Source organism: Dipteris shenzhenensis, unplaced genomic scaffold (genome assembly GCF_047967505.1).
Source record: "Dipteris shenzhenensis isolate YYH24624 ecotype China unplaced genomic scaffold, Dip_SZ_1.0 scaf0233, whole genome shotgun sequence".
Classification (NCBI taxonomy): domain Eukaryota; kingdom Viridiplantae; phylum Streptophyta; class Polypodiopsida; order Gleicheniales; family Dipteridaceae; genus Dipteris; species Dipteris shenzhenensis.
Window position 1 is genome coordinate 25,001 of NW_028239539.1, and position 10,367 is coordinate 35,367.

Below are 10,367 nucleotides of genomic sequence, written 5' to 3' on the forward strand. Positions count from 1 at the left end.
GATGCTGTAGGAGTAAAGGATCGTAAGAAGGGGCGTTCCAGTGCGTTGCAGAACATTGTCGTAACTTGTATCATCGCAATGATTCAGTATCGGTTGTTCTGATATGTCAAATGCATAGCCGACCCGATAGTGGGAATGTTGCCAGGGGACCGAAGCCTGCTATTACGGAGATTGATTATTATCTTATTCGTGTGAAACAACTCGGTGTCCAGGGTATTGCATTCCAGTAAGTTGAGTCTTACCCGGACTCCCATTTATTGTGGAAAATCTTCGAATGTCTTCTCTCTCTCAGAACGAGTTCGGACTACGATTATGGAGATTCAGTGAGGTTTTGTGAACATTTGGTAATTGGATCAATAAACCCACAGGACATTCTTGGTGAGATAACTGAAATACGGGATTTCCCTTCTCCTATTCGTGGGATGATGAAGAGGAAACGGATACTCAATGCCTAATGAGTAAATATGATTCATTGAAGTAAACCCGAACTTACTTCAAGACTTTCTATTCAATCATATGGAAAGCTGCATTCGATGAAAGTCGCACGTGCAGTTTGGGGGGAGATCCTCGACTAACCGGCGATCCACCCTACAATATGGAGTGAAAAAGCCCAAATAAGATTCTAAGATACAGTCGAGATAGAATCGAATCCGACATATCTGTAAACTCATGTTACACCGGAGCAATGTAGCGAACAAAAAGAAAAATAAAGAATCGGATCCGATTTATCGTAATCGATTAGTAAACATGTTGGTTGATCGTATTCTTAAAGATGGCAAGAAATCATTTGGCTTATCAGATTCCTCTATCAGGCTATGAAGCGGATTAAGGAAAAGACGAATAAGAATCCACTGTCTGTCCCGCGACAAGCAATACGTAGGGTAACTCCCGATATAGTAACCAGAATCCAAACGTGTAGGTGGATCGACTTATCGAGTCCCCGTTGAAGTAGTACCTGCAGAAGGAAGAGCTTTGGCTATCGATGGTTATTTGATCGCGTGTCGAAACGTTCAGGTCGAAGTATGGCTTTAAGATCAAGTGATGAATTAATGGATGCTGCCAGAAATTCTGGTAGTGCTGTACGGAAGAAGGAGGAGACTCACAAGGTGGCAGAAGCTAATAAGGCTTTTGCCCATTTCCGTTAGTTCCGGGTTCGTTTCAATCCCAACCTCTATTGGTGGATTGAAACCTTCTACTCCGGAGCGCAGGGTATTAGGAATCAAGATACGCCAGAAGCATATGGATAAGCAGAAATTAAATAATGGGAGAAAGAATATCCAAGTCATAGGGGAAATTTTGTCACTGGTATAGTACCTCATGAAAAAGAGAAAGACTAGTGTCGAATCGTAAAGTCATAACATCAATCGACATGATCAACATGATCGACATGACCAAAGTGAGTCGACGCAATCGACGCAATCAACATGATCGACATGATCGACATGACTAGAATGATCGACACAATCGACACAATCGACATGATCGACATGATTGGCACTGCCCGCATCCCGCGACTCCCACATTCTCAACTATCTCCGCCTGGGGCGGACTACTCACCTCGGGGGGGGGGGGGGATGTCAGGCAACGCCAGCAGATATTTATCCTGTATGTCCCTCACTCGAATCGATGATTGAGTCGTAGTACATCTAAGGCAAAGCTGGCATCTCCCATGATGTACTCGAGGAGCCGAACTAACGTTGACTTTCCCCGTGGTTTATGATAATAAAAGGGAAATGCGTCTGAAAAGAGAGTCAAGGTTTGAAGAAGTATCGTGCGAAAACAAAGGGAAGTCTTCCCGTTTCTTCGGATATTCAATCAATATTAGATTAGTTGACACAGGTGGGATTCTGTGATATACTATGGATCAACAGGCTCATCAGCTTGGGTAATCACCAATCGTTTCGAAAACCAAAAAATTACCACGACCGCAACTTTAGAAAGACGCGAAAGCGCAAGCCTATGGGGTCGCTTCTGCGACTGGATCACCAGCACTGAAAACCGTCTTTACATCGGATGGTTCGGTGTCTTAATGATTCCCACCTTATTAACCGCAACCTCTGTATTCATCATTGCTTTCATCGCAGCTCCCCTGTAGATATCGATGGTATTCGTGAGCCTGTCTCCGGTTCTTTGCTATACGGAAACAACATTATCTCCGGTGCTATCATTCTACTTCTGCAGCTATCGTTTACATTTCTACCAATCTGGAAGCAGCTTCCGTTGATGAATGGCTATACAATGGTGGTCCTTACGAACTGATCGTTCTTCACTTCCTACTTGGTGTAGCTTGCTACATGGGTCGTGAGTGGGAACTTAGTTTCCGTTTAGGCATGCGTCCTTGGATTGCTGTTGCGTACTCAGCTCCCGTTGCAGCTGCTACCGCTGTGTTCCCTGATCTACCCAATCGGTCAAGGAAGTTTCTCTGACGGTATGCCCCTAGAATTTCTGGTACTTTCAACTCATGATCGTTTTCCAGGCTGAGCACAACATCCTTATGCATCCCTTCCACATGTTGGGTGTAGCTGGCGTATTCGGCGGCTCTCTATTCAGTGCTATGCATGGTTCTTTGTAACTTCTAGTTTGATCAGAGAAACTACTGAGAATGAGTCTGCTAATGCAGGTTACAAGTTCGGTTCAAGAGGAGAGACCTACAACATCGTAGCTGCTCACGGTTATTTTGGCCGTTTGATCTTCAATATGCCAGCTTTAACAATTCTCGCTCTCTGCAACTTCTTTTAGCCGCTTGGCCCGTAGTAGCATCTGGTTTACTGCCTTGGGTATGAGCACCATGGCATTCAACTTGAATGGTTTTAACTTCAACCAATCCGTGGTTGATAGCCAAGGTCGTGTTATTAACACCTGGGGCTGATATCATCAACCGTGCTAACCTAGGTATGGAAGTTATGCATGAACGTAACGCTCATAATTTCCCTCTAGACCTTAGCTTCTGTTGAAGCTCCTTCTGTAACGGATAAATACTGTCTGGTCGTGCAGCATCACTAAATACCAAACTCGCATAAGTTTGGTATTTAATGGAGATACGTCCCGATGGAAATGAATAGAAATAATAGTTATATCTCGCCATAATCTTACAATTATCAGTTTCCAATCTTGGATTCTGGGGAATCTTTGAAACACCCTTCTAGGATTACAGAGAATGGGAATCAAAGATATTCTCATTCTGATTAGCGGAACGCTTGTAGTCCCGTACCCACTGGAATAGATTGAGAATACATTTTTCACCTAACATATTTTTTCTTGTATTAAATATATAGACGAAATAATACGTAACGCATCGAATGAATGACCCTAGTAGATCTTGTTCTCTCCCAGTTAAGAAAGCTGAATAGGGAAAGTAGGGGGCGGACGTAGCCAAGTGGATCAAGGCAATGGATTGTGGATCCATCACGCGCGGGTTCAATCCCCGTCGTTCGCCCATCAGGTTGGGAACTCGTCTTTATCACTCGGAATAAAATAAGTTGATGAGGAGATAGATAAGACATAGATAGGTTTCTTCAACAATTCGAGATTCCCGAGACAGCTTCAGGTAGGTACGAATACACCCACAAATCACCACATCGAAAGTACTCACTCCATTGGGCCTTGAATCTTTCGATATTATTCTATATAATGGAATGTGAGAGGTGGGTAGTATCTACCACATATAGATAAAGTGAAGAGAGATCATGAGGTAAGAGAAGTGGGAGAAGAAAAGTAAGAAGTCCAGATTTATTCTCTGAAGTTCCGAAGTTAGCAGAAAACCTGATGGATTCCACTACTCATTTGAATCATTGAAAAATCAAGATCTAGGGGAATTTCTAATTGGTCTATTCTCCAGTTATGAACCCTCCATCAAATTATTTGACTTATGAATTCTGAGTTCAATCTTTTTACGGAATCTGCGCGATTCAATGAAGCGGGGTAATAGCGTGACTCCGGGAATCCTGATGTTACTAACAATACCAATTCCTATGCATCGTTCAGGTGAGAGAAATTTGATCGAAGGAGGTTCTATAGATCTAGCGAAACTAATTAATAGAACTGGTGGAGTAGTAAAAAAACCAGCAACAAATTCTGTTGAATCCTTCTATCCTCTTTCTCTATCAATAAGATGCTCACCTGCTGAAAAGGATAGAAAGGGAAAGACACGTAATTCTTACTATTCGGATTCAAACGGAAATATTTCCACAACTTCGACGAGGGAAGAACCGCAAGTTCCCATATATAGTGCGATGGATCCTTCGGTTTCAGATGGATGGAGGGTCCGGCTGATGAGGGATCCACTCCCCATCAAGAATATATCCAGAGATGTGACTGAGAGGATTGAAAAATCACTGGGGGATAAGAATCTAGAAGATTCAAATGAGTTTTTTGAATTCTATATAAATGTGATATGATACTTCGTAAGGATGACTGTTACTAAAATGATTCTGATTCGTTACTTCTCCGGAAAATCCATGACAAGCAAAGGGTTAATTGGCTACAAACAGCAACATTAAGAAGCGATTCCTTCATTCCCGTAATATCGGACTTTTGGGACAAAATGTTACTCGAATCCAGGGATTCAGTAGATCGGCAGGGAGATGAATCACCGTTCTATTCCGAGCGGAAGGGTCTCTCCAATTTGTCTCTATTTCCACCCCATAAGAATACAATGTCATCTCGTGATGGTGTATCCCTATCCTATAGCGATATAAGAGATTGGTTAAATTCCATTGACGAGGGGAGTTGGACACTATTCCGGGATTACGCCGATTTTTATATGTGGCATTCCTGTCACCAAAGTCCTTCTCCATGGAATAAGGATGAGCGCGAATTGAATCTAACGAGATCTCTCTTAGAAAAGAGATTTATCGAACTTGATTATCTATCGGATAATCAATTACTCACTGAGGTACCAAGTATATTACTAGAAATTTCCTGTGGTTTCTCGAAGTATGTCTCCTCACAAATAGAGACATCTAGAGAATTGGAGGCTTTTCATAGCAACTCAAGGGATGAGTCTGATTCCAGAAATCAGAAGGTTGGGAAGGAGATACCTATCGAAGATACTTGTTTATCTAGTTGAAGTGAGGAGAGAAATCCAGAATATGATTCAATGAAAAGATCTGGAAATGGCTTTGTAGGCAGTTACTCTCCGGAGGAAAGAGCAATATCCACTGATGATTCTCCAGAGGCGGTGAGTCACGGCTTTTCAACAGAATCATCTATACATGAACTAGGTATGGGTCCCACCGCCGATGGAACTCCTATTAAGACATATTTGGCAGAAGAATGATATAAGAATTCCGTGTCTTTCGGTATCGGAAGAATATCTCATTTATGGAAAGTAGAGAGAGATTGTCGGCATTTTACACTCGACTCTCCTTTATTGTTGGGAGATCCTTTCTCCCCTTCTGTAGCGGGAATAGCAGAAAATGATTCCAATAAATGTATTGATTCTTCCTAGAATCGTAAGTGGTTCTTCCAATTATTGGGGTTAGATTCCCACGGAAATGAGGGGGAATTTTCTATTCTACACGCCTATTCACAACTAATAAATGAATCAAGAAACCGACTGACTGGATTTCTTTTAAGAGTTAAAAAATCGAATTTGATTTCCAGTAAGGTAAGAATTGGTAGTAGTAGCGAGGAACCTAGGAAAGCCTTTCTATCGAGAGGAGATCTATCATTTGGTGGAATACTTGACGAGGAATCAGAGATGCAAAATGGCGCATACTTCGATCTTGATAAGATTATTTCAAACCGTTTAGAGATCCTTTTCGATGTACCTGTAGAAAGAACTGATGGAAGTGAAAATCCTACTTTTTCAGATGAATCGGGAGAGGGAGGTAACATATCTTCAACATACTCTCTAGTTAGGGTATATGAACGAAATAGGTTAATATCTCTCTACTCAGTATACACGCTCTTTTCGCGTGACTATTTCTGTACATTAGCTAGTGAATATCTATCCAGAATCAACTATCAATTGGGTAGCCGGGAGGGGGGCGAGGGATCTACTGGTGTAACAAGAATTGCAATTGAATAGAGATTATTGGAATGGAGGGGTAACATAGAGCGTTTGTTGCATGAATGTATTATTTCCCCAATTGATGAATATCCAGATGTTCGGTCAAATGTGCACAGGTGGCTTGATACAATCAGAGACTTGTCTTTTTCCCCTTCCAAGAGAGTATTCGCAGAAATAAGATCCGACTTAGGTAGATCAATCTATGATCTGTCGATATTAGCACTAAATAATATTGGTATCACTATTCGTAGTACGGCTGGGAGGAACAACAAGTATCCCAAGGAATTTACCAATATATCATCTATTTACCGAATCATTATTCCCAAGTATATTAGTGAAGAAGCTTCGACAGATGGGATTGATTATCTTGTCTATAAATTGAACAATATAGATTATCCACTGCTTGATTTCCTTCTGAGTTCACTCAACCTCGATGAGAAGATATCCTTTCTCAAGAGAATCTTCGGTAGAAAAGATAGTTTCTTCATCGAGTCCGGATTGTTAATGGATGAAGAATCGGTAGGCTCCTCAATCTTCCTAAAACCCGCAGTTAATCCATTTCTTGTTGAATCATCCTGTATCGAATGTATTGGAACAAAACTCCCGAATGGTGCTTATTCCGCTACGGGAAGGCAGGATTGGGATCTGTTTCTGGATAATTTGAATTATGGGAAAGGTTCGAATAGGAATATTGGGAGTATTTCGGGATCCATTTCCGATGAAGTAGATACACCAAACTTTATAGATTACTCGCATTTACCCGTATTGAACTGTGCCGGAAGGGATTTTATCTCAATAATCAGAAGAAGGGATTCGTTGGTTGGAGGATACAGCAGTAGTTACTCTGACATCTTAGAGAATTCGTATACGGGCTCCGGTGATGAAGTCATCCCATCTCTTGAAATAGGATCCTTAGATACAAAAAATATCACTTCATCTATTCAATCCCAAGTGTCTGATTCGTTGTTACCCAATTCCTCGCAACGAACGGAAAGGGAAACTATTGATCATATACTCGCAACAACCGAATCGACTCCATCTGATCTGGATGAATCTGCGATACCACCACTAACTCATTCAGATAGATTTCTTGACTCTATTTCGGATCTAAGAGGACTACTGACGGGGTTGAACTTATCTCCTCGCGAAACGGGAGATTCGTCTCTATCTTCATGTGGTAGCGATGGAAATTACTTGGAAAGAACATTGATAAACTCTAAGCTATCGGCTGATTGGCGATCTCGACCCCGTCTCAAAAATTCGGGAGTGGATCAAGTCGATTCGGAGGGATCCATTGAGAAGAGATCAAACTCGAGGAATGATTCTATTGGGAATCAATTCTATCAAAATGATTCACACATTGGTTATTTTTGGGAATCAGAAGAATCTGAGACGCTTTATTGGTCAAAGAAATTCTCATTATGCAGCAGTGTAGCATCAAGATCTCCAACAGGATTAACTGGAGAGAAGGTTCTGTACGAAAATACGAGGCTTGCAGATACACGTGTCTAAAAAGAACCTATTCTTCCATCTCATCTCATTAATTTCGATGAGTTATCAAAGGATTTAAACAAATATAAGATCTCTTGGATCTTTTGGAGAGACAATATCTGCGAGAAATGGAGCCCATTCGGAGAATATATACCTCGGTTTTTCACCCCTAACTGGTGGAGATACTTTTATGATCTGATTAGAGAGATATATCCAGAAATAGTACTCAAAGTAAGTGATGACTTGAATTACACTTTCCCCGGAATTACGGAAAGAGTTGCTGAGGATATAGGTAATGCTAGAGCTTGTTTATCGTTAAGCCTAAGATCAAGATTCAGAAACGATTCCATCAGTAACGTATTATCTAAAATAGATCTCTCTATTTTCGAAGAAATTACTAACTAAACGCAGGTGTCGCATTCGAGATGGTCAGTCTTTAGATTTTCGAATAAGTATGCCCCATCCTACCTCGTTTTCTCGATATTATTTGTTCTTGCATTTCTCAAGCATTATTTATCTGCTGTTTCGGGTTCCAATTCCCCTCACTTGTGGAAACGTTTCAATATCACCGGATATTTAATAGACCCAATGCGTGGGTTTTATCTGGAAAAGGTAATGTATTCTCCCTCGACAAGGTAAATGTAAACGAAAGATCTACTGATACATTCCCTGAAGAGATTCCTGAATTATACAAATAATATAATCTTCTATTACCTTGTGAAAAATGAACTAGATTCGTGGATACTTCGTAGGAAAAGCTCCGACACCCTTAAGATTAATAAACAATTACTGACTCAATATCTAGTGACAAATAAAACTATTTCCAAGTATGAATCGAAATTAAATTCCAATTACGATTCATTGAGCGGTGGGATTAATCACGAACCCACCCCAGAAGAAGGATCTAATCTTTTGTCATACCTACTTCGGATTCGTCAAAATGATCTATCAAATTACGAGATCTGTGAGTTGGATCCTGCGGAGAAGTGGGCTCTTCTTGCCCTTGAAAGAAATATTCTCCTTTCAGCGACAATGAGACGAAAAGGCATTCCGAATATTCCATGTCGTGACGTACCTATTTTGCTTTCATCAGGATTATTACCATCTGAAGGAGTTCCACTAGTAGGACCCATAGAAACTGGACGATCTTATGTAGTTAGGGATATAGCATCCAATTCCTACTTTCCGTCGGTGAGACTGCCATTGAGGAAGTTGTTATACAACAGATCATATTTCAATAATGTACGTGGGACTTTCATTTCGAAACAGAGCGTAAACCGATTGAATCTTATTTTTGCAATAGCAAAAGAGATGTCTCCCTGTACGATATGGATTCAAGACATTCATGAGTTGAATGTTAATCGCCTGTATCACAGATTAGAAGCCGATCCCAGATTCTTACTCTGCCTAATATTGAGGAGTATCGGTAATGGGCGCAGGAATCCTTGCATTCGCAAGAATCTCGTTATTGCTTCGACTCATGTACCTGCAAAGGTAGATCCAGCTTCAATAGCTCCGAATTGGTCGAACTAATTGATAAATCTCCGAGGGTCTAACAGGCGTCAGCGTCAAAAAGAATTGTCAATTCTCTCGCGTGTCAAAGGCTTTGAAATAGAAGCTGATCCCTCTTTTCTCGAAGGTACTGGGTCTGGAACTACGGGTTATAGCAAACGAGATCTATTTTCTCCTGCTAATGAAGCATTATTAATCACTACTTCTAGAAGAAGAAAGATTGTATCCGATAGTGCAATTAAATTAGCTTTACGTAGACAAAATTCAATTGTTACGTATATAGGTAACGGAATCCGATTCGGTTCTGGATATGAAATACTTCCTTACAATATAGGAAAAGCTATTCTGAAAAATGGTTTGATAGATACTTCCCCTGCAGATCCCTCATTTATTGGTAGTAATACACTGAAGAAGAGGTTTTACCACTTGTATAACTGGTATTTGGAACCTTTAATAACCGAGTCAACAATTAAGGAATTCGCTATACTTCCGCATATCTTAGGGCTATTGGCCGGATTAGCAGCTCGTGATCCTTGGTTCGGAATGGATATGAGAGAGGAAGAGAATCTCGTTGTTATTGATAAAGTTGTAGAGAATGATTCTAACTTAGCCTGTGGTATCTCGGAAAACCTTTTGAGGGATTTCTTATGTTCAGAAATCTGTAGAAGTAGAAGTCAATTCGCTAATAGTCCTCCTCTTCCTTCTTCCATCGAACCCAGGTATTCTCCAGATATAATCTCTGCGAGTCGTTCTTATAAATCTACAAAGAAGGGGGTGTCTAAGATTCCAACTGATTCTGAAATGGAACAGTCGAGTGAAGTAGACTCGATTCCGAAGGAAGTGTCGCGTGGGATTACTTGGTCCCCCAAATTTTGGCGTTTTGGTTTCATGCGAAGTGGCAGTTATGAATCGATAAGAGTATTATCCGAATCGAATAATTTGTATAATTCGATCTTTTTTCATCGGAATCAGGATCAAATCCCCCAACGGGATTTCGAATTGAATAAGATTAAGTCTAGTGGAAAGAAATCGCATAAGAGAAAAGGATATCTTTTCAGTTACAAGAGAGCCTCGGGTAAATCGAGACAAAGAGACATTAAAAGATTAGAAAATTAATTGGATAATCTATCATTACGCGAGCAATTTCTTGAATTAGGAATCCCCAACTCATCTAATCAATACGAAACGCAATGTAATCGATCCGATGAACCAATTCTATTCCTGGGGGGGCGCTTCACCTGGGATCCCATGCTTCTATCTCAGCCGGATCATAACATTCCCTCTTCACGTCATAGTTTATTAGCGAAACAAGAACTGGTACGGAGGCTTTATGTTACTTACGGTACGAGGA